The 26,246-nt window shown below is 40.8% G+C and overlaps 1 long non-coding RNA gene across 1 annotated transcript; it reads left to right on the plus strand.

Moving 5' to 3' along the window:
• Positions 1-1,006: 1,006 nt before the first annotated feature.
• Positions 1,007-25,987, plus strand: LOC141581497 (uncharacterized). The gene is made up of 4 exons (XR_012514180.1): positions 1,007-3,983; positions 8,987-9,214; positions 22,686-22,797; positions 25,852-25,987. It is a non-coding gene; the product is annotated as an uncharacterized LOC141581497 (long non-coding RNA).
• The last annotated feature ends 259 nt before the right edge of the window (positions 25,988-26,246 follow it).

Here is a 26,246-nt window from a genome sequence, read left to right on the forward strand (position 1 = left end):
TATTTTAAGAAAGGAGCAGGGCCAAGTTATATCATTCTGAACAAAGGCTCTGCTTAAGCCCAGCTACCCAGAGACCAGAGCAGAGTAGATTATTATTGAATATAACAAACCAAATAAAAGCTAATGGAAGGCCAAAATGTGATTGCATTGGAAAATGGAGCCATTACTTGCCTGGGCTGAGCTCCTTGTCTGCTGGCTCCAGGAGTACCTGGTCGTCTCCTCCTCCTCAACCAGGCACTGCTAACAGGTCATTTTGATGACCCAAGAGATGAGCCTTTGGTGATATCAGTCTCTCGCTGGGCACCAGGCCCATAACCACATGCACTGGATCTCAGCACAGGACTGACTCAGCAAGAGTGAGCCTTTGGCCCTCCTACAGAGAAGGGTCTGCATTGCCTCAGCAAAAATGTTACTAGCCGCATGCCCTGGCCCCTCCACGTGTATGAAGTTATGCCTTTCAGCCAATTTAGACCCCATTTAAAATTTACCTGCACAGTAGAGTCAGGACAGTAACTTACTGTGTGTGTTTCCTTAAGAGAACTAGGATGAGGATTTGCTATGTTTGCTCCTGTGAGTTTACTTATTTTCCGCTAACTTTCACTATGAGGATATTCAAACATATAGAAAAATAGAAAGTAGTCCTACACCTACCAACAAATTTCTACCATTATTTTTTTTACTGTAACTTGAATCATCACATATTTATTCATTGGTCTATCCATTGATCTATCCATCCATCAACGTATCTAATTTTGTAAATAAAATTTAAAGTAAGCTGCATATCAGTACATGTTCTCCTTAATACTTAAGTTTTTTTTTTTTTTTTTTTTTTTTTTGAGATAGAGTTTTGCTCTTGTTGCCCAGGCTAGAGTGCAATGGCACGATCTCGGCTCACCGCAACTTCCGCCTCCTGGGTTCAAGAGGTTCTCCTGCCTCAGCCTCCCAAGTAGCTGGGATTACAGGTGTGTGCCACCACATCTGGCTAATTTTGTATTTTTAGTAGAGATGGAGATCCTCAATGTTGGTCAGGCTGATCTCGAATTCCTGGCCTCAAGTGACCCATGTGCCTCAGCCTCCCAAAATGCTGGGATTACAGGCATGAGCCACCATGCCCAGCCCATACTTCAGCATTTTAATCATTATCTAGAGTTTAATATTTTTTATATCTGGTTTTCCTTTTAAATATACAATGCAATGTACAAATATATAAATCTTAAATCTTAAGATGAGTTTTGACAAATGCACATGCCTGTGTAAGACAACCCCTAATGCACATCCCTGGGACCCCCAAAAGTTTTCTCAAACGTGTCAATTCCTGCCCCAACCTCCATGCTTTACTGGAGCCTTAACGTTTTTTGTAAACCACATTATTAGTTTGTTCTGTTCTAAGGCTTCATATAAATTGGGTCATGCTCTATGTTCTCTCTTTTGTGTAAGATCCTTTCACTAAAGATAATGTTTTAAGACTCAATTTCTATGTATTTAGACTAGGGTTTAATTACTGTGAGGATTAAGACTCCTGTGAGAATTAAAAAGGGTATCATAGCTAAAATACTTAAACACAATGCCTGGCACATAGAAGGCATGCTATAGATATCAACTACTGATATTGCAATTGTTATTTATTCTTATGATTTTCACATTATCTTACATGTGGGAGTTGGCCTCTGAGAATATTCTAGATCCTAATATTGTGGTTCAGAGCCCCTTGGAATTATATTCTCTTTCCGTCTCTATCTCTCTCTCTGTCTCTATCTATCTATCTATCTATCTATCTATCTATCTATCTATCATCTATCTCTCTATCTATCTATCTATAATTCTAAGTAGATTATAAACTTTTTAGGGGCAGCACTCACTGTACTTACTACATCTTTTTATCCATTCTGGTGCTTTGCAACATGCTAAGCATGTTGGTGACAATTTATATATGCATTTCATACTAGGTAAAAATTAAAGCTTTACCTGCATTGGAACAACTTGCTTAGGAAATGGCAGGGAGGCTACACTGGTCTGGAGTAGCTGCAGTGTTCATCATGTTCATATCCCCGGTTCGGATGTCAAGAGTCCTGGGTTTGAATTCTGCTTCTGTTGTGAATCTGTCTTTCCTGGAGTGACTTACACAGGACTTATGTCTCTGGATTCTTTTTATAACTCTGTATGATAAATCTTATCATTTCCATCTTAAAGATGAGGAGACTAAAGCTCATGAAAGTAGCCTGAGCAGTGGAATTCAGATTTGATCCTGGATCTGTCTGATTTCTAATTCCTGTGTTGTTGAAGCACTGGTCTTTCTGACTTAAAATATATATGGATGAAAGAAGTAAGGCCAGGAAGTTGGACAGTTGATGCAGCTGCCAGTATGAACGGTGAACAAAGTTAATAATAGGTGGTTCCAATGTGTATATATAGGACAACAGACATTTGTCTAACATTTTCCTATTGACCATATCTTTTGTTCCTAAGGCAGCCTGGGAAGTAGATGGGCAAAGATTATTCTTGCCCATTTTACAAGTCAAGAAACTGAAGTTCAGAAAGGTAAGTGATTTACACAAGGTCACAAAACTAGTACGTGGCAGGTGGTTAGTGGAGGTGAGGGATGGAACGGGGATTTGAAAACAGGTCTGACTTTTAAAGTAAAGGATATCCAGGTTGTGCTCTTCTCTTTTGGAAGAGAGATAAGTTGGCAAAAGATACCTGTGGGCAAATACATTTTAAATAATGTGTTTAACCATTTCTACTTCAAATGAGGTTGTCAAGATGGTTTCGAAATCAACACACTTTAAAATGTACCTGTTGATGCCTCAGGCCCTGGGCCTGTTGGCCACGCATTCCCAGCAGACTTGATGAAAAACTTTTCCCGTGAGTGATGCTGTGCCATCACACGTTCTTCTTGTGAACCACTCAAAAGGGTTTACTTCATTTATTCTCTGAAGAGTTTTATTTACTTCCTTTATTCTCTCAAGCTGTAGGTCTGAGTCATTTCATTAAATAAGTGTTCTGCTTTGGCCTTCTTCCAGCTAACAGCTGCCAGATACCAGATTGGCATGAAGCAGGTGAGTGGGGTTAGCTTAAATTTAGCATCATGGAAATCTGTTCCTCGTGAACTTGTGGGGACCACTCAGCATCCTCAAGACAGGGTAGTCAGCTACACAGCCACTGGGCCCAGGAGGGAGACCTTCTACCCGGGATTGGGGAGGGCAGTATGGTCGTCCTTTACCTGTGCTCTGCCTGGTTGAAGAGCATGGCTAGCCACTTTTGTCTAGGAAACAACAGAGAGGTCAATGGGTGAACCCAAGGAGGAACTGTAGGGAACAGAGGAAATGGGAGCATGAAATTTACATGTATTTTAACAGAATCTTGTGGCCATCCTGTGAGGAAAGAGCATACATTGTCCCCAGTTTACTGTGTGGTGGGTGACTAGGGGGACCAACTCGTGCTAATTTGTCTGGGTATTTCCCAGACTCAGCACTCAAAGTCCCACTCCTGAGAAATCTCAGTACTAGACAATCTGAAATAATGGGTCACACACGGTGTACCTGAGATTCTACCTCTACTGGAAAGACTGTGTTCTCAAACTCTGCACTCTCCTGTCTCTCATCCATGATGTCCTCTGACTGTCCAACCACTTTGCAATTTGGGGATTGTTATCCCTGGTTTACTAATGGGAAAAGGCGGCTTAGAGAAGCCAATGTCTAGTCCAGGGTCTAGGGCCTCAGCACTAATGATTCAGCTCTGAAATCCAGTTTTCATGGGCTCTGAGGCCCCTCTCTGCTACTCTCCTGAAACTGATTGGAAGGTCAAGATTGACAGGTGTGAAGAAGAGGCAGTGGCTTATCTGGTGATTCTACCATCTGCTCTCAAGCACCCCAGGTGTAATCCTATTTTCAGGACTTTTACTTTTTATTCCTACAGGCATTTATAGCTTTCTGACACTGGACATGATGCAGAGTCACAGGGGAGGAGCATAGTGCAGGGCACAGGTGAGGATTGCTGGGGACCGGGGGGTGCTGGGAGGAGCCAACAGAAGCCTGGTCATGGTCATCTGCTTCCGGACAGACAGGCTGGATGTGAGATCCAGGCCCTGTGAGGGCCAGCCAGCTCAGAGGACCAGGGGACAGCAAGGAGGGGCAAGAGGGGCAGGGCTGGACCTTTTTTTAAACAGGAGATGATCTGTTGAAGAAAATAGCCTTCATGTGAGTCTGATTTGACCTGACAGCCCAGACCAGCCGCAAGAGCTGAACACACTGGGAGGCGGTGTCTTCTGTCCTTAGAACGCCCTTCCCTTGCGTGTCTGCTCTGCTTTTTCCTCACAAGTCATTTTAAACATATCACAAGAGGTTACAAATGCCCTGTATTTACTCCTCCTCTCATCCAACATTTACCAAGTGCCCATTGTGTAGCAGGGCACTGTGTGAAGTGCTTTGAGTTGGAAGTGAAGAAAGCATGACTTTTTCTCCTACAAAGTGACTATGTATTGAAAAAACAGATATGGAATCAACTAATGGTGCAGACCATAAGAACAATGGGCTTAAAAGTTTCTCCTATCTGAGTTTCCATCCTGGCTCTGTGACCTTGCCAAGTTACTCAAAACTGTCTCTGAGCCTCAGGCTTCTCATCAGTAAAATGGGGCTAATGATGTTGCCTCACAATTACTGTGAGTGTTCAGTGCAATGATACCTGTCTTGTGCTAAGTCCTATGCCTACTGCATGGTCAATTAACAAGAGTCATTTTCCCAGTTTTACCCATTTCTAATGCATCAGTTTCCCTTCTGTAAGTTGGGCATAATAATAGTAACCACCTCGGAATGTTGAGAAAATTAAATGAGATAATACCTGTAAAGTACTTCGAGCAATGTCTGGCATATAGTATGTACCAAATATATAATAGTTATTATCACCAATACCAATGGTAATACATGCTGTGACTGACGAAAACAAAAAGAGACATCCTAGGAGCAAATTATAAGAAAAAGAGTGGAATGCATTGTAGGGCAAGGGTGGCATGTGTATGATAGGGGGGTGTAAAGATGGGAGATTAGGGCCACACATGGACAGATTAGGGCTTTAGAATGAATGAGCCACAATTCAGATTCTGCCACTTACAAGGTGTGTGATCTTTGCAAAGTGAATTAACCTCACTAAGCCTCCTTCTTGGACACAGATTGCTAGCAGTTTCTACTTTTAATGTCAGTCTAAGAATGAAATGACATAACTTCTGCAATTGCTCAGCCCATGCCTGACACAAAGGAGGTCTTCAAAGGGAGGCAGTTAATTATGATGATTTTTTAGTAGAGGCTGGATGAAGGGTGGGAGGAAGCCAATGGAGAGAGACTATGCTGTGGGGGAAAATTGTGATCAGCCTGGGAGGCACGGTCTCTGACAACTTATAATATGGAGATGTTTAATCTGGAAGTAGTGGGAAGGCTCAGTACTGTGACTCTTCGAGGCTCTTTCTTGATGCTGTACTGTCTCCACCTCTCTCTGAGCCTCAGCTTCTGAGTCCTACATCCTTTGGTTTTGTGAGGTTCTAAATTTATCCTCATCGTAATTATTCACACTGCATCTCATCAGCTTGTAAGCAGAAGAATTAGTGGAGGCCAAAACTGGGGGAGAGGGAAAAAGAAAAGAAAGAAAACTTCAGGCAGTAGAGCTGCCCAGTGTTGACTGCAAGTTGCGGGTATTGGCCAGTCCCCCTGAAATAACTCCTAGGGGCAGAGTTGGCTCATATGTCTTTGAACGTTAAAATTAGAGTGAACCAAGATTAAATGCTCCCGAGAAACTGACCAGCCTAACATTTTTCTCCCCTCCTCCCTCTCTCTTTTTATAACTATGACCACAGTAGTAATTCAATTGGAAACATATTCTGTCCCTGATTGCTCCAACACTGGCACTAGATCATTCCCAGGGCTTGATTTTTTTTTTTTTATTAAATGCACACACTGCTGTTATTTTCTGCCAGGGCTAAAAATACATCTGACCGAGCAGCAAAGGCTCAGCTGGGGCCTCCTCCCTGTTCTCTTAGAGGGCAGGACCAGGCAGAACCAGCAGACTGATGGGCCTTCCAATTAATTTAGACAGCATGTTGTTTCCAAGGAAAACTGCCCCAGATACTGATATAATGATAAAAATAAAGACAGAGTTCCACCCTGAAAGGATGACTAAGGAGAGCCTATATAACCAACCCCTTTTACTACCGGTCTTTTTTCTCTTCTGGCTACTACACTTCATCATTTCAAAGCACCTCATGTATTTTCAAGGTCTCCAGTCTTTGCAGATGCTGTTCCCTGGTCAGGAATGCTTTTCCTCTCTCTCCTGTGAATTTGTGATTGTGTCTTAGTCTCAGCTCAAACACGATCTTATTTTCAGAGCCTATGAACTGATGCTGTGTCTCTCATACCTTCCCATTTCTTCTGCCTTCTCTTGTCTGAATGCATCATCACCAGCTGGAAGCCTGTCCGCCCATCAGAACTTGAAGTTCTTGAAGGCAGGGACAGTATCTCATTGACTATTATATTTCAAGTACCTAACACAGCACTGGGCTTAACAGGACTGGCACTCGGGTGGGGCAAGTGAGACATTCAAGGACCCCAAAGGTAAGGAGGCGCCACTCTCAGGTGCTGACTCTGTACCATTCTGAGAATGAGTGCTTTCTTAAAGCTCCCATCCTAGACTCCTAGCTTGTCTTATCCTAGCCCTGGCCTTAGAGCATGGAATATTGGTCAACAAATGATTCTTGAGTGAAGGCTTGTCAAATATCTTTTTCTTTTGGAAACTGTCCCCTGATTGGCATTTAGGATGGTTCTGGTTTTCCTCATATCTCTCCTAATGTTTTTGGATTCTTCTTTCTCCCTCTGCCCCTGGAAAATTGCTGATGAAATGCGGCTCCTCTGTGCTCCTGTAGTAATGTCAACATACCATCTATGTGTCTATTCAGTTACTTGTTATTAATGCAAACACTGTCTGTGGAGTGCTTCCCAGGTGCCAAGCCCTGCTCTGGGTGTTTCAAGATAGCCTAGAGAAACCAGAGAATATAACTTCTCCTGTTTTCAGAGAACTTATATTCTATGATATACACAGAGACAAGAATACAAAGACATCAAATACAACGTTAATTTCCACATTGGTCTGTCATTCACTATGGAGGTCTAAGGCCTTGCTTTATTCATCTTTGTATTCTCAGCTTACCATGGTGCCTAGTAACAGATCATGTGCAGAATACATGAATAGATAAATGATCACTTTGAATCAATGAATTAAAATGCAGCTTCAGTATCAACTTTTCTATAACATATTTTCTAAATTCCTCAGGCAAATTCTGGTTAACTCATTGATTCACCAACTCGTTCATTCATTTAACAAATATTTATTGAATGTCTCCTCTGTGCCTGGAATCGTTTGAGACATCTTATAAACTTCTGCTGTGGTGCCTACCACAGTTTATTACCATTATTTGTTGATTTCGTGTCTCTAGCACTCTGCATAGGCAGAAGTCTTGCCTAATTTGTCTCTGGGTCTCTCAACCTAACACAGCACCTAGCATATCGCAGGTATTCAAAGTAAAAGTTACTTGAATGAGAAATGCATTTTCAGCAATTAACCACGAAATGACATTACCATGCTATGCCATGGAGGATAAGTGCCCTCGACTTCTCTGAAAATGCCTGGGCTGATGGTTTATTTATCTCAATGTGCAATGAAATATAGAGGATGCCCAGGTTGTGAAAAGATCTTCATCCTCATTCTGAATTCCTTCCTGCAACTTTCTACTTTCTGTGACTTTGGAATAATTCATGTTTCTCGAATTATAAGGATTTTGGAGGAAAACTAGTAAAAGGCAAGAAGATTCTATGCAGCTTTATCAATTTGCAATGTCCTCCATGTAATAACTCATTGAGAACTTCTCTCTGAGGTCAAAAAAAAAAGAAAAAAAAGTGTTTTCAAATGTACTGCTACAAACCCTTTGACTAGATTTCTTATCTATTCCATGGTCAAGATTTAGGAACTAGTCTAAGAACTGCCCCACTACTCATTGATGATCTTGGACAAATCATTCTCCTTCTCTGGACTTAACGTTTTCTTTCTGAAAAAGGAAATTGGACTGGCTAATTACGTACATTTCCTGCAATTCTGATCCTTGAAGGAATCTGTGAGTCTGCTCCAGAGAGGAGGCTGGATCATAAGGATTCTTGTCTTTCCTCCTGATTGGTTTATAGACACAAAAATGACAAGTACTTCTTGCTGTCCTAAGATGGCCATATTCAGAGGGGGTACTTCCTGCTGTCCTAAGACAGCCAGGTCATGGACGTTTATTGAGAATTTACTGTGTCCAAGGTCTACTAAAAAGGTGTTATTGTAATAGGCTGTGGTTTTACTCAGTAAAGCTGTTGTTGAAATATGTCAATCTCTTAACCAATTCCTGGGAATACACTATAATTCACGTGGTGTCAAGTGGGCAAGAAGACATGGCAGTGAGCTTCAACTGGGGGCTCATATTCTAATTGAGGATAAAACAGAGCACAGAGCAAGGACTCAATAAAAGCTCCAAAGAGACTCTACTACATAAATCTTCATTCTGAAGAAAACCCAAAATGCATTATTTAGGAGTCAGGAAAGGGGAAAAAAGACTTCTGAGAACCTAAATATTAGGAGAAGAGTTTATGACAAGGGGGAACTGGAACTGGACCTTGTGGGACAAGTTGACAAGGTAGGTGGGGAGGTGGGGAAACACCTCTGAGAGTGAACAGGAACTGAAGGAACCTCTTTCCAGCCTGCACACTGGTTTGTTTGTTTAGTAAGACAATGATCAGCACAGACCTTCTCTGAATTCTTGGGTAGATGTGAATCTGGGACTTGGGTCTAGTATCCAGGATTGGCGGAGGCAGAGCCTCATGCCTCACTGCCACAATGATGTGGTCTTGTGTGTGGGATCCATCAATATCCTGTGTGGGCAATGACCTGAAGAACTTTCTCTACCTTCTCTCAGCCTATGAGTGAGTTGTACTGAAGGGGAGTGTCTTGTGGAAGAAGAAAAGAAACAACTCTTTTCTCTACGAGACTAGGAAGAGACTCAACATTCATGGTCCCATTGGACCTTACAGTTAAGCTTACTTCTGCTCTTCAAGCCTATGGTTCTTAAAGGTGTGGGAGATTCTGGAGAATGAAAGAACACTGCCTGCCCAACTGGAAGCTAATTAGCTGAGAAGGCTTGGAGGTAAGATATCCTGACTTCTATTGTTACAGTCTCCATTTTGGTTTATTACAAAAAGCTTTACTATAAGAATATATGCGTGTGTGATTATAGTTTACATGTATTTATATGTGTGTGTGTTGTATGTATTTTAGTGATCACTAGCCCCATTTTTTCTAAAAGTGGTAAAGTGGGGAGATGGTCCAGAATGATAATCCACTAGGAAATTAGAGTGTGATTTATCAATTTTTAAAAATTTGCTAATAATGTCTATTTTTTATTGCAAAATATACATAATATAAAATTGACCATTTAACAATTTTAAGTGCACAGTTCAATGGTATTAAATACATTTATATCGTTGTGTATCACCATCATCTCCAAAACATTTTTTCACAAAACTAAAATTCCATATTCATTAAACAATAACTCCCTATTTCCACCTGTCCCAAGCCACTGGTAACCACCACTCTACTCCCTGTCTCTGTGAATTTGACTACTTTAGGTACCACATATAAGGGGAATCATGTCGCATTTGTCCTTTTGTGACTGTCTTTTTTGGTTAGCATAATGTTCTCAAAGTTTATTTAAGTTGTAGTGTGTGCCAGAAGGTCCTTCTTTTTTAAGGCTAAATAATACTATTTTGTATGTGTACATGACATTTTGCTTATTCATTCACCTATTGATTAGTAGTTGAGTTGTTTACACCTTTTGGCTACTGTGCATAATGCCGCTATGAATGTGGATATACAAATTCCTGTTCAAATTCCTGCATTCGCTTCTTTTGGGTATATCCTTAGAAATGAATTGCTGGATCATATGATAATTCTACTTTTGATTTTTTGAGGAATTGCCACAGTGTTTTTCACTATATTTCTATCAGCAATGTTCAGGGATCCAGTTTCCCCACGTTCTTGCCAATACTTGTTATTTTCTGGGGTTTTAAAAAATATGTATTACCCATTCTAATGGATATGAAGTGGTATCTCATTGTGATGTCGATTTGCATTTCCCTGATAATTAGTGATGTTGAGCATCATTTGATGTACTTATTCAATTTATTCTTTTTAAAGTTTCTGTATTTGCTCTTGATCTAAACTTCTCTTCTGGACTACTAAGCTGATTTATACTGAAAAGCAATTTATTTAAATTCAATATTGTTCAGTGCATTTCATAGGCATTTATGGAATGCTTATTGTGTGCAAGATATGGTGTTCTTCTCTCTCCTGGAACTCCCTGGCTGCTCTCTTGGGGCAGTCATCTAACAGAGGAAACCCACAGGTATATAACTTGCAAACCAATCGGCCTATGAGAACTGCTGCAAGAGCAGATGACCAACTTACTATAGTAGCAAGGCTAAGATTCTTTGAATATGTAGGCCTACTCTTGGAAGACTCTTTGATTCATTATCCATTAATTTACTCATTCATTCAGTAAACAGTTATCAAACACCTGCTTTACTTTAGGCAGTGTTCCAGGTAGCAGTGATGTAGAAAGAAACAGTCCCTAGAACAGTCCTGTTCCTTTACAATGGCCAACTTTCTCATTTACCTCTAAGCCATCTCCAGAGAGCCTTAGATCCCTGGACATGCCCTCTTCTTTCCTGCTCCACCTTACTTCTGTCCTAAGCCCTTCTGCTTTATTCCACTTCATATTGTCTTTCCTACCTGCTTTTTATTACCCCGGGCCTTGTTCATCTGTCCTGACTTTTTACTCCTGAATTCACCTTCCCTCTGTGGAATGCTGCTGGTGCCTCTCTGACTGTGGTACTGTCATGATGACCTTCCATAGCCCTGATTTGCTTTCTTTGCTTACACTCAGTACCGTGTTTGGTCTGAATAACTATCTGCTTTGCTTCAGCTCCGAAGGAGTGAGGCTGCTCCAACCAAGTTCCCTTGGCCTCTAGAAAGGAGAATTTGATGATTCCTACTTCTAAGTGGACCACAGCTTGATGTGGAATTGACTTGTCAACACATAACATAATGTGCTAAGTCCCAGAGTGGAAGGCTCATATGCAAAGTGATTTTGGAACCTAGGGGCCAGCCAAGATGTTCTTACCAAGAGGAAGTTTAAGCTGAGTTTTGAGGTAAAGGATGACAGACAGGCAAGGAGTGGGATAGGACTTTCAAGGCAGTTAGAACAAGATACAAGGCATGGTAATCGTAAGAAACTGTGGTGTGTGTGTCTTTGGCTGCTGGTGGTGGCAAAGCTGTAGATGCTTTGAGTTAACTGCAGTGCTCAGTGCTGATGACAGGATATTGGAGCATTCATAACATGGCATCTTCTTCATGAAATAATTCCTGTTATTTATGAGAAGTGGCAAAGTCATGAGTCCACACATACCTTCTAACCCCAAAACCAGACCAACTCCTTGAATGTTATTTTGGAGCTGTGGACTAACTCCTTGAATGTTATTTTGGAGCTGTGTTTGATGATCAAGAAGCATGAGCCTGTGATCTATATTTAGTCATGTGCTCGACAACATGGGGCTGCCCTGTAAGAGCAGAGTTTTCTGTGTCAGCTGGGGAAGTACTGATGTCAGGATGAGATCCTGTGATGATGTCTTCCCCAACTTGGAAATTACTGATAACAAAAAATGTAAGTCTTTTATATTGTTTTTGTGCTGATTCTGGTTGGCTGATTAGAAGGTGCAGGGAAAGCATCGTGAGCTAAAAAAGCACCATTTTAAATATTTGCATGTGGGTTGCTGTATAAGATTTTCTATATTTAATGCAAAAGTTGAATGAAGCCATTCTAATGGGTATCTGACTCATTTGGAAAGTGAACCCTACAGTTTTGCTACATGCCAGTAAACACCCATGCATTTCTGTACCTTTTCAAGTGGATGCTTCAATACTTGCACTCCCATTAGTATTGGTGCCTAGTTGGCATACTTTAGGGACAATGGAAAAAAACTGTTTCATGGGTGTGAATGGACACCAGCCTGGGAGTGAGAAAATCTACATTTCAGATCTGGCTGTCTTGGCTGTGTGACTATAGGCAAGTCCCTACACGTGATTTTGAGAAGAAGTTGGCATTACCTTTCTCTAACTTAGACAACACAAAATGGAAATTGAGTTAGAAGAGAAAGAAGCAGGCTAGAAACAAACAGGACTTAAATATCACAGAAAATTAAATCCGTGCCCAATATAATTATGGTGACTCAAATGCAACAAAAATATAAATAAAAGGAACAAAATATTAAAACCAACTTACAACCTTCCCTAAAAATATGTTTAATAATATCAATATTACAAGAAGACTGAGGAATTACCTTTAAAGCTGGTTCATTCTTTCATGGTCTTCTTAACAAGGACCTACTGAGTGAACGAACCATTAATTGCAATTTCAAGTCCAATGTTAATAGGTGGTATGTTTTGACCATTTGCTGTGGGTTAGCACCATTGTAAATAGTTCACATTCATTATCTAATTTAATCCTTACCACCAACCTTATGAGGTAGTGCTATTAATATCCCCATTTTGCAATGGAGAAAATTGAGGTTTGGCAAGGTTAAGCAACTTGCCCCAGTCTGATGGCTGTTAAGTAGCAGAAACTTAAATATTGGTCTATCTCATGACATAATTGCTTATCTGTTATTGCCTGTTCAATGTTTCCCATTTACAGAACTCTGAAGCATTGGTTTGCATCTCTATTTCCAAGAACTTGAGATTTGAGAAGGTTCTTTTCATTCAATATCCATCTAATCAACAGTTTTTTTTCCTTGTAAATTATGAGACAGCCTTATGCCTAAGAAGAACCTTCATCTATCATTTCTTAGGTCAAAAACTTCTTTCAGTGGTATCTTTTTACCTTTAAAATAAAATTCTGGCTTTATAACATGACATTTAATGATCCTTTAAGACATTTCCAATATAACTGTGTGGTGTGAATGCTGTATCTCACGCCAACTCCACTCAGGTCAGACAGGTCTAGTCATCGTACATCTTTGAAACACTCCTCTCCTTCTGCTATCCTACGGACTTAGGAAATCTCCCACTTACCCTCCCCGATGTGTCTATAGTGTGACTTTTTGAGGATGCCCGTTTGTATGGTATCTGTCAATTCCCAGCCCTTTGTGAAGCCCTACCTTGATGTGTCAAGACATCCACTTAAATCCTGCCTATAGTCACCCATTTGTTCACTTAGCTACTCATTCATTTAATATCTACTGAGCATCTATGATGTTCCAGTCTTTGCGCTAAGGATGTCCTGTTAAAAACTAGATAGTGCTCCTGTCATAGATATTTTTTCTTCAATGACGATTCATTTTTGTAAAGGGATAGTGATCCTCTTGAGAAGAGAACTTTTTCCTTTTCTTTTTTTGCACTTTTGCATTTTCAATATTGGCACATAACCAGTTACCAATAAGCTGGGTGCAGTGGCTCACAACTGTAATTCTGGCACTTTGGAAGGCTGAGGCAGGTGAATTACGAGGTCAGGAGTTTGAGACCAGCCTGGCCAACATGACGAAACCCTTCTTCTATTAAAAATGCAAACAATTAGCTAGGCATAGTGGTGGGCGCCTGTAATCTCAGCTACTTGGGAGGCTGAGGCAGGAGACTTGCTTGAACCCAGAAGAAGGAGGTTGCAGTGAGCCAAGATTGTGCCACCGCACTCCAGCCCAGGTGACAGAGTGAGGCTCCATCAAAAGAAGAGTGACAAGTAAATGTTTTTTTATTTTTTAATTTTTGATGAATTTCTGAAACATATTGCTTTTTTAACCTAATTTATTCATATAATATCTGAGGGAATCAAACCTTCATATATTTTTACCAAGAATTTTATGCCTATAAAAATATCATTTGTGAAAATATTATCAGGGTTTCAAAAGGTATTTTTTGTTTTTCTTGTCTTTCTTTTTTTGCTCATTACCTTCACCACACTGAATGCGGAGCACCCAGAAAGATGTTATATGAATGTAATGGTTAGGAGGGTTTTTTGATGCCCTTTAATTACTACAGATAAGAACAGTAAAAGCTAATTGACTTGGTGTGAACATTTCCTTGAGTGTGTAAGAAGTTTCTGGGTCAAAAGTTCAGATGGGTTTTGTAGAACTTCGGAGGAAGAGCTTCTTCATTGTGGGAGTTTCAGCCTCAAAAATGACTTGAAGTACTTTTACATCTAAATTCAATTCAGTCATTTGTTATAGCACTTCCAACCCTGCACATTGGGCTTATAACTTAGATACTGACAGACAATACACTTTCTGGTAATGGTCTTAGCGTAAAGCAAAAGGTCTAGTGGAAGATGCCTGAAAGCTGCATCTCCTGAGTAGTATGTCTGGGAGATAGAAGAAACATACACACAAACACACACACACACACACACACACACACACACACACACACGTGTTCTACAGACAAGTTGGAAACTACTTCTTTACTAAGTACTTAGTAAATACCATCTTTTGTATATTTACCAAGCCATTTGCATACAAAAGACACTGAGAAGTCTATATATATAAAGGCCTTACTAACTTTATTTCCCCAAATTATTGGACTACAAAATTTTCCCCATTCCCATACTACTTGACTGTGGCTTCTTCTCATGACTCTCATGACTCTTTCATCATTAATTCTTTCAGCAAACTTGCATTGCTCAATACTGCTGCCCAGTACTGTTCTGCCAAGGAGTAGAACAAAGTCCCTGTCTTCAGTAGCTCAGTCTCTCAAGGAAGCAGATAAGTAAACCATGGATAAACAGGTCTGTGATGTGAGCTCTGATGGACATATTCATCAGGAGCTGGAAATAATCGTTGTTTTCAGGAAAGTGAAATAGAAGTAGCCTTGTACCAAGTTCTTCAGAATTGGAAATTGACTAGGCCAATGGTCAAGAATAGGAGAATCCAGGCAACAAGAAGTATATGAAAGTCATCACATACAACTAAGTGACAAGTCTGCTCTGATTAAGATACAGAGTTGGAACAGCACACCAGAATGTGATGATGAGAATGAAGAAGCAAGATCCTGAAGAACCTTATTTCTCATCTGGGTTTGCCTTTTGCTTTTCCAGAACTGATCCTCGGGCCAGGCCTGGGAGTCCTATTTTGGCTTTTCATGCCCTTTTACCAGTAGCAGCGACAGAAGGCACACAAGATGATTCAGAATATGGGAAACTGGGTTTCAGAGTTTTATGAGCTGGTCAGAACAGGAGGTGGCTGTAGATGCCACTGGAAAGTCCCCAGAGAATGAGTGCTCTTGATAACAAATTGTTTTTCTCTCTCAATGATTTCTGATATAACCAAATGATTCATGCTTTTCTATCTACAACACCCAGTACTGCTTCAGACATGGGTCGTGTGCTCATCACCACTCTGCTTGAAAATTATTGTGTAAAATGGTTTCCCTAATAGGCACTGTCATTATTGACAAGTGGTGAAATGGTACCCAGGTTTGTTTACTCTCTCTAGATCCTGGCTGCATAATAATTTTCCTTTTGATTATTTTTTTACCAATTTTTTTCCCTCAGCTACATATGTATATATCTGTAAGCTTATAAGTGAGATCAGATATTGTTCATAAATGTTGTTGCATTTTCTCAAGTCCAGCAAAAATAAAACACCCTAGCAAAATGATCCTGAAAACAGAAAACTCTGCAAGTTATTTATTTTCTCATCTGTAAAACAGTAGGGCTGGGCTAGCTCATCTCTGGGGTCCCTTCTAACATTAAGGTAATGTTGTTGGTGTCTGTGGGAGTTGGACAGAATTGTGAACAGCAGCTGTGGAGGATAATTGCCTCAGCAAGAAAATTTGTCCCTCACAGACTCTGGGAAATGGTGAGCATGTATTTTATTTGATGTTATGACTGGAAAATGTGAACAATACTTATGTTAATATCCATAGAATTTCCCCTGGGGTATAAAATACAGATAAAAATCTTATAATATTATCCCTTGAGGACTGATATTCATGGGGACTGAAACTCTCTATGGAGCTCTCTGAGATTGGGACTGTGCTACTCATCTTCTAGGTCTACTTGTCTGTGATGACGCTCAGGCCTTGGGTGGCTTCCAAAATAAATTCATTCATCCATCTGACAAATATTTACTGGGCACTAGCCTTGTACAGGGCATTATTTTAGGGGCTGGGGAAGAAGGATAAATAAGAGCTCACAGTTTAGAGGTGAGCTCAGACATGCAATCCACTCAGGAGACATGCATTGGCTGCCTAGAATGTGCATGGCTCTTGACAAGTAGGAATGAGATAAATGATAACTGATACATTGGTTCAAGTTTTGAGGTTACTAATCCATGGTGTCTAGACTCAGAAGTTTCACAGAGGAGAGCATAAAACAAGATTTTAAAAGAAGAGTTGGGGTTCACCAAGTTGCTAAGAGGACGGTCCTTCTATGCAGATGGAACAGCATGTCCAAAAGTCCAGGCATAAAGAACGTGGTATGGTGGGGTAGCTGCAAGTGGTTGTGATGGTCACAGTGTGGCTGGAGATAGGACTTAGAAGCTTGAAAGAGCCTCATATGCCAGTCCAGGGAATCTGGAGAGAGATGGGGAGACACTGAAAGATTTGGGCAAAATGCATCAGTTGCTCGTTTGTAACATGGAACTAAAAAAGCCAACATTTATAGAACTATTGTGAGCATCAATAATAACAATAAGAATAGTAAACGTTTTTAATTTTTAATTTTTTGAGTACATAGTTGGTGTATATATTTATGGGGTCCATGAAATATTTTGATACAGTCATAAGATGTATAAATCACATCAGGGTAAAGGGACATCCATCACCTCAAGCATTTATCCTTTGTGTTGTGATCTAATTATACTTTTTTAGTTATTTTTAAAGGTACAGTTAAATTATTATTGACTGTATTCATCCTGTTGTACTATCAGATATTAGATCTTATTTATTGCTTGTAACTATTTTATGCAGTAACTATATCCACTATGCCACTACTGACCTTCCCAGTCTCTGGGAACCCTCATTCTAATATCTCCATGGGTTCAATTGTTTTAAGTTTTAGCTTCCATAAAGGAGTAAGAACATGCAAAATTTGTATTTATGTGCCTGGCTTATTTACTTAACATAATGTCCTCCAGTTCCATCTACGTTGTTGCAAATAACAAGATCTCGGGCGGGGCGCGGTGGCTCAAGCCTGTAATCCCAGCACTTTGGAAGGCCGAGGTGGGTGGACACGAGGTCGAGAGATCGAGACCAACCTGGTCAACATGGTGAAACCCCGTCTCTACTAAAAATACAAAAAATTAGCTGGGCATGGTGGCACGTGCCTGTAATCCCAGCTACTCAGGAGGCTGAGGCAGGAGAATTGCCTGAACCCAGGAGGCGGAGGTTGTGGTGAGCCGAGATCGCGCCATTGCACTCCAGCCTGGGTAACAAGAGCGAAACTCCGTCTCAAAAAAAAAAAAACAAAACAACAAGATCTCATTTAAAATAATGAACATGGATTGAAGGCTGCCTATAAACTAGATACTGCTTTTAACGCTGTGTACACTTTATCTCATTTCAATGTTACGACAGCCCAGGTGACAGAAGAAGAAACGAAGGCACAGAGAACGTAAGCAGCCCAATGTCACCAACTAATTGAGTAGAAAAGTCAGGAATAGAATCCAGGCAGTCTGAATCCAGAACTCTGCTCTCTTTTATAGTTTGTTTTAAACTTTTAAAAGATGAATAAGAAAACACTTGAAGAGAAGTGCACAAATTATAAATACATATTCAATACGTGATCACAGAGGTTAACGAACTATAGCCCATGGGCAAATTCCAGACTGCCACTGGGTTTTGCAAATAAGGTTTTACTAGGCTGCAATGATTGATTCATTTATTAATTGCTGATGGCAGTTTTGGGGCTACAACCACAGAGGTAAGTAAGCCAGAGAAGAATGGCCCCCAGAGCCTGAACTATTTGCTATCTGTTTTTTCCCCCCAAAAGTGTTGCCAATCTTTGTGTTATCACATTATGAGGGCAGCTGGGAACTTACCACCCAGGTCAAAAAGTAGGGCATAACCAGTGTCCAGGAGCCCCTCCACTTGCTTACTTCTACACGCTCTTCCTTCCCTCCACCCCAAAGGTCATCCCCACTTTGATTTTCAACATGATGGGTTTGTTTTGCCTATTTTTGAACTTTATATCAATGCAATCACACAGCATGTGAGTGCTTCTGTTTCAACTACTGTGCTATGCTGAAGTGCGTAAGTCCACAAGAAATGGGAGGCCAATTTCCAGTTTCTTGGACCACAGAGCAGGCAAGAACCTAGAAGATAAGTCATGCTCCCTTCTTCTTGGAAGAGTACCTACAAGGTTCACCTTTTTCGGGTTACAAGTTGAATTAGGGCCCTTTGTGTCCATCTGTATTAGTTTCCTGCCAATGTTGTAACAAATTCCCACAAGCTTTGTGTCTTCAGCAATACGAATTTATTCTCTTAGAGTCCTGGAGGTCAGAAGTGTGAAATAAGGGCTGTGGGCTAAAATTGATGTGTTGGTAAAGCCATGTGTCTTTTGGAGGCTCCTTCATTCTCATTCTAAAATCTTCCTGTCTGAACCCTCAATCTTGTAATTTAAGTTATCATATTTTTTTGCTGATAACCCCAAATTTCTAGCTGGGGCCTGCTCCCTCTTCTTCTGAACTTCAGATATGTATCTTTGCCTCCTCAGTTGCACATCTGGGATCTCCTGACCACCCCCACACACCTCAGCCCCACCATCTTGCATCATTACGCCTCCATCATCCACCCTTCTCACTGACTGGTACTACTTTCTACCTGATTGCTAAAAACTAAAATCCTAGAAGCTTTTTTTTTTTTTTTGGTCTTCCATTCAATATTCAAATTAGACCACTAATCTCCCTCTGTCCATTCTGTATCATTAGTGTTGTTTTATTTTACACACTTCTCCCCATCTCCATTGTCATTGTTCCTGGTTAGGCTGTCCCACTTTTTACTTAGCTTGGTCCACTGTACACCAGTCACAGCCTTACCTCTTCCAGGCTACCATGTGGGTAGCCTGCATGATCTTCCTTAAGGCAAAATCGGATTCTTTTCTCCCAATAAAGAGCTGATTTTTCAAAGACACGGGTTGTGCCTTGGACACTATTGTGCTCACTATACCTAGCAAAGAGCCTGGTAACAGTGAGCTCTCGATAACCACAGGCAATGAAATAGAGCTTTCACCTCTCTGCCTCTTTCTCACTCTCCTGTCTCTTCAGGCTTTTCTCCATTCTAAACCCTCCATTCTGCCCTCGGCTTCCTCTCTCATTCCTATCACCTGTAGGATTCAATAGCATCTTCTTTCCAAGAGAACAGATCTCTGCCTTAATCGCAGTGCCTGGTCCATAGTAGATTTCTAACATCGGTTGATGAGTAAATGAATCCTTGGATGAGTGAATAGTGGATTCATGAAGTTTACAGGGAACGTTTCCCAGGGGGCAACAACACGTTCAGCGATGTGTCACTTCCATTGGATCGTGTATGGCAGAAGACGACAGCTGATTTTGGATGGAAGGGATTCGGAAAGCTGATGTGCTCTATTCTTCTGACTCCAGGAAGCATTTCTCAAAGTGTGGAAAGTCCTGTGAGATGCTGTAGAAATCCAAACATGAACCATGATTCCCCCTTTCTTGGGACTTGACAATGCACATTATCATGTGAAAGATGAACAATGCTGCGGTAAAAATACCTCTTCAACTTTTAGTCCAGTTTTTACTTTTACCTGAGTCTTTCCTGCACCTGGGTATGGTGGAGCCCTGGTCTTCCCAGTGACATCTACTAACATTCTGCAGATCCAGTGGCCCAATTGGCCTACTTTGGGAAATGTTAGCCTAAGGAAACATTGACTTCTTGTGTAATAACTTTTACACGGTGAAGAACATTTATTGCAATGAATATTCTCCGTGTTGCATAAGTCGATCATGTTCGGAAGAGTCTTCACCATGACATTTTTTCTAAACCTGCCAGAGCAGAAGCAGGTTTTAATATTCTCTTTGTCAAAGTAAGCTTTTCCTTTAGTTAGAGGAGTGGAAGAAAACTGAGGTAATTACATAGTGACGGGAACTTTTTTTTTCCCTATTGAGCTCCAACGTCAGTCTTCCCAAACAAAGGTGCCATTGAAATTGTGAATTATAAAGTTGATTTTTCTAACTTGTGGGTACCAGCTGGGCTCAGTAGGAAAGGATCCCTGGTATAGAGGCAGGCATAGTTAGCCAGAGATCCCTTATTTTGTCCTTCAAGGACTCCACACAGCTATTTTGCATGTCATTTGTTCATTTCACAAACATGTAGAGAACCTCTATTCTGATAGGTACTGGCAATGCCCAGATTAACAAAACCCACCTGTCGCCTCTCCAAGTGAGAAAGGTTTTGAAAAAACCCATATGCCTCCCTTTCTTTTCATATTAATACATTTTAAAGTCATTCATTTTGTACCACACACACCATGTTACATGCCTTGAAATCTCTGATAAATTCTCCTACTTAGGTGGTTAGCACAGCCATATCCTATTTCAGGAAACAGACGCTAAAGGACTTGGTCAGGAGGAGCAGTTTTTAAAGGATAATGTCAAAGTTTGAATGAAAGCACATTCACTCCGTGGCTTATTGTTTTCACATTTGGACAGTGTGATGTCATTGGTAGAAAGTTGGAAGGTTGAACGTTTGCTAAGGGTCAAGGTTGGGCTGTTTTGAAACAAACAGTCACTAAGTCCTTTGTGCTTGTTTTTTTGTAGCTATCACACAGCTGCAGCAGCAGCAGAGAAATTTTTCCATCCTATCTTAGACTTCATGCAAATTTCCTCAGAGCAACACTGGCTTGTGAAGAATTACATTTCCTGCTGGAATGATTAGATAGACGGATGCATTTAAGTCCTATCAGCCAGAACTTAGCCCTGTGTTTTACTGGAAAGTTTGTTAATAAGCTTTTCATGCCAGTTTTCTCCCTCTTTGCCCTGGGATAATAATTCAGGACTCTCTTTTTCATTTACATCCATCTACATTATTTCCTTTGAGATGCTAGTGCCCTACAGACAAGACGGGTAGTAGTATTCCCGTTTATGGAGGCAGAACCCAGGACTAGAGAGACTTGGAGTGATGACTGAATACCACACACACTGCACCTTATCACCACCTTCATTCTAATACTTACAAATGGTATGATACGCTTTTCTCTTGATCTCTTTTCTTTATGGCATTGAGACTCTCTTGAGGGCAGAAACTATGTTGTTGTAGTTCTCTAGGATGTAACAAGAAATCTAGAATATATCAATTCGTGAAAACATGCAAGAAGTGGATCCTTGAATGGTATCTGCGATTCTGATGACTCCTAAATTTTTACCTGTAGTCTGAACATGCCCTGGAAGCCCAGACTTTCATATCTAAGCGCCAGCTTCACATTTCCCCATGAGCATCTTTGACATCACAAGAATAATATGGTGAAAGTAGAACTCTGGATTTCCCTTTGCAAAACTACTTTCCCTAGAGTTTGTCCATCCTAGTAAGCACCTTCATAGTTTTTCAGGCCAGGAATTTGAGTTATCCTTGATTCTTTTTTCCTAACAACATCCAGATCTAATGGACCACCAAGTCCTCTTGACTTTCCATTCCAAGCACATGCAGAATTTCCCTTTCTTCCAACTCCATTCTTCCACTCCAGTCCAAACCATCACTGTCTCTTGCCTGAGCTACTGCGAGTATTTTCCTCACTGACCTCCTTTGTGCTCTTTTTATCCTACAACCTTTTCTCCATGCAATACTCAGAGTGAGCTTTTGGAAAGGCAAATAAAACCAATCACTCTCATGTTTAAAACCTTTGGCTGGACTCTCTTGTCACTGGAAAAAACAAAACAGACTCCAGTTCCTTCTTTTTTGTTTGTGAAACCCTCTGATTTTCCTCCATCACCCTGGTAGCTAAAATTCACTTCTCCTTGTACTCTTCATGTTTCAACCACGGTAGCTTTATTGATATTCCTTAGCCTTTCCAGGTTCATGCATGCCTAAGGGTCTCTGCACTGACTCTTCCCTCTGTCTGATGCCTACTGTCCTTTCATCCTACTTACATGACTGGCTGCTCCTTGTCATTTAAATGTCAGCCTAAAGTGACCTCATTAGAGAAGCCATTGCTGACCACCAAGTTTCAGATAGCCACATGCCTACTCTATCAAATCATCTTACTTTAAGGCTCCCTTTGGACAGCACTTACCATAGTCTGAGTTTCTTCTTTCCTTTGTCTATTTCTCCTTCCACGAACCACCTGTCCACCTACTAAATTATACACCCCAAGAGAGATCCTGACCCCCAGGAGACAGGAATCTTCCTGCCTTTTTCATTGTTATGCACCTTGTACAGTACCTGGGACACAGCGTGGGCTCCACGAATATTTGTGTAATGAGTCTCAGAGGTGTCACTTTACATTACAAAGCTATTGCTGGCATTTTCAACAAGTAGTTGGTCACTGACTCAAAGTATGTTATCTAAATTAATTTCTGAACAACCTGGGATGAGATACATTTTTATTTTTTATTTTTCAGATGATGCAACTGACCCAAGGTTAAGCAACTTGCTTAAGGGTGTAGAACAGAGCGATCAATTAAACTTGGAAGATGAGAGAAAGAGATGAATCAAGGATAATTCACATTTCTGGTATGAGAAACCATGGAGCTATTTTCTGAGATGAGAAAACGTAGAGAAAGCAGATTTGTGGAGGGTAAAACTCTTGCTTCTGCTTTGGGCTATTTATTCTCATAATGGCCAAGGATACACTCTTCATCTTAGTAAGAGGGTCAGGATTTGAGCTTTTGTCTTTAGACCCTAAACATTATGCTGCCTTCCCCAACAGTGTGCTAAACTTGCACCGTTTCTTTCCTTCTCTGCAATGTTGGTGCCTCTTCTAAGTAATTTTCCATATAACTAAGAGAGGTGTGGGTCATGCATTTCTGCAGTCTGGAGATAAGAAGGATAATATTCCAACTGGGAAGTGTAAGTGATACCCCTCGAAATAAGGCCAAGGAGGCTGTTTGCTTTGTACTATGATGGCTGATAAATGGGGCCTTTGAAGATTCCGGGGGAAATGTGAATTTCACGGTCAGAATGAGGAAGGGGGACTGCAAACAGGAAGAGCAACCTTCCCCTCCGCCCACGCTCAAGTCTGTGTTAATAATGTTGCCCCCTGATGTGGACAGGGCTTTACAGTTTCCAAAGGATTTCACATTGTTTCTCATATGTGAAACTCACACTGAGCTGCAAAATGGGACTTTTTATTCCTGATAAAACAAAGAGGAAACTGAGGATGGAGAGAAGGGGTTGCCCAAGGTCTTAGAGTTAGGAGTAAGACGGGGCAGACATTCAAAGCCAGTCTTCCAGCTAACGGTCCTGGTTCTACATACTGCTATTCTCATGGAAACCCTGTGGCCACTTCTCAGGTGCCCTGCCTCTAACCACATCCTTCTCTTCTTTCTACTGATCTCTATATTGTGTCCACCTTAGTTCCAGAGTTCACTTTCTTGCCAAAATGACTGCAAAGCTGAGTTTATAACCCCCAGGCCATCTGTTGAAGAGCTACCTGTCTGTCAGCCATAAGGAAGGTTATTGAGAAATGATGTCAGTGGGAATGGTCAAGGGAGGTGTGAGTTGGTTGGTGGTAGTACTCATAACACTGTGTCTTATGCTCAAAATTAGTGGTTCTCGGTGCTCAAGGAAATAAGAGGACACAAACAGATGGAGAAACATCTCGTGCTCATGGTTAGGAAGAATCAATATTGCGAAAATGGCCATGCTGTCCGAACTAATTTATAGATTCAATGCTATCCCCATCAAGCTAGCAATGACCTTCTTCGCAGAACTGGAAAAAACTACTTTAAAATTCATATGAAACCAAAAGAGAGCCTGCAAAGCCAAGACAATCCTAAGCAAAAAGAACAATGAGGGAGGCATCATGCTACCTGATTTCAAACTATACTACAAAGCTACAACAATCAAAACAGCATGGTACTCGTACCAAAATAGAGATATAGACCAATGGAACAGAACAGAGGCCCTGGAGGAAATGCCACACATCTACAACCATGTGATCTTTGACAAACCTGATGAAAACAAGCAAGGGGGAAGGATTCCCTGTTTAATAAATAGTGTTGGGAAAACTGGCTAGCCGTGTGCAGAAAGCAGAAACTGGATCCCTTCCTGACACCTTACACTAAAATTAACTCCAGATGGATTAAAGACTTAAACATAAGACCTAATACCACAAAAACCCTTGAAGAAAACCTAGGCAATACCATTCAGGACATAGGCATAGGCAAGGACTTCATGACTAAAACACGAAAAGCAATGGCAAGAAGAGCCAAAACAGAAAAATGGGACCTAATTAAACTCCAGAGCTTTTGTACAGCAAAAGAAACAGTCATTAGAGTGAACTGGCAACCAACAGAATGGGAAAACATTTTTGCAATCTACCCATCTGACTAAGGGCTAATATCCAGAATCTGCAAAGAACTGCAACAGATTTACAAGAAAAAAACAAACAGACTGATTCAAAAGTAGGTGAAGGATATGAACAGACACTTTTCAAAAGAAGACATTTATGAGGCCAACAAACATATGAAAACATGCTCATCATCATTGGTCATTAGAGAAATGCAAATCAAAACCACATTGAGATACCATCTCATGCCAGTTAGAATGTCAATCATTAAGAAATCTGGAGACAACAGATGCTGGAGAGGATGTGGAGAAATACGAACACTTTTGCACTGTCGGTGGGAGTGTAAATTAGTTCAACCATTGTGTAAGACAGTGTGGCGGTTCCTCAGGGACCTAGAAATAGAAATTCCATTTGACCCACCAATCCCATTACTGGGCATATATCCAAAGGATTATAAATCATTCTGTTATAAAGACACACACACACACGTATGTTCATAGCGGCACTATTTACAATAGCAAAGACCTGGAACCAACCCAAATGTCCATTGATGATAGACTGGACAAGGAAAATGTGGCACATATACACCATGGAATAGTATGCAGCCATAAAAAATGATGAGTTTGTGTCCTTTGTAGGGATATGGATGAGTCTGGAAACCGTCATTCTCAGCAAACTGACACAAGAACAGAAAATCAAACACCACATGTTCTCACTCACAGGCAGGTGATGAACAATGAGAACGCCTGGACACAGGGAGGGGAGCATCACACACTGGGGTCTGTTTTGGGGGGGGCAAGGGTGGGACAGTGGGAGGGTGGGGAGTCTGGGGAGGGATAACATGGGGAGAAATGCCAGACATAGGTGATGTGGGGATGGAGGCAGCAAACCACATTGTCATGTGTGTAGCTCTGCAACAATCCTGCATGATCTGCACATGTACTCCAGAACCTAAAGTACAATAATAAAATAAAATAAATTAAAATAAAACCTAAAAAAAAAATAGTGGTTCTTAAACTTTTAGGAATGTTGTGGAGAGTTTATTAAAACTCAGTTTTGTAAACATACCTGTACATGTGTCTTTAGAGTAGAATGATTTGTAATCCTTTGGTTATATACTCAGTAATGGGATTGCTGGGTCAAATGGTATTTCTGGTTCTAGATCCTGGAGGAATCACCACACTTGCTGGATAAAGAAAATGTGCCACATATATACCATGGAACACTATACAGCCATAAAAATGTTTTTTTTTTTTTTTTTTTTTTGTCCTTTGCAGGGACATGGATGAATTTGGAAGCCATCATTCTTAGCAAACTAACACAGGAACAGAAAACTAAACACCACATGTTCTCACTCATGAGTGGGAGTTGAACAATGAGAGCATGTGGACACGAGGAAGGAAATATCACACACCGGGGCCTGTTGAGAGGTGGGATCAAGGGGAGGGAGAGCATTAGGACAAATACCTGATGCATGCGGGGCTTAAAATCTGGATGAAGGTTTGATAGGTGCAGCAAACCACCATGGCACATGTATACCTATGCAACAAACCTGCATATTCTTCACATGCATCCCAGAATTTAAAGTAAAATGATTAAAAAAAATAAAACCCACCAGTTTTTAAAAGCCTAATTGCTGATTGAGTAGGTCTCTAGGTTGGGGGCTGACAAT

Source organism: Saimiri boliviensis, chromosome 15, assembly GCF_048565385.1.
Source record: "Saimiri boliviensis isolate mSaiBol1 chromosome 15, mSaiBol1.pri, whole genome shotgun sequence".
Classification (NCBI taxonomy): Eukaryota; Metazoa; Chordata; class Mammalia; order Primates; family Cebidae; genus Saimiri; species Saimiri boliviensis.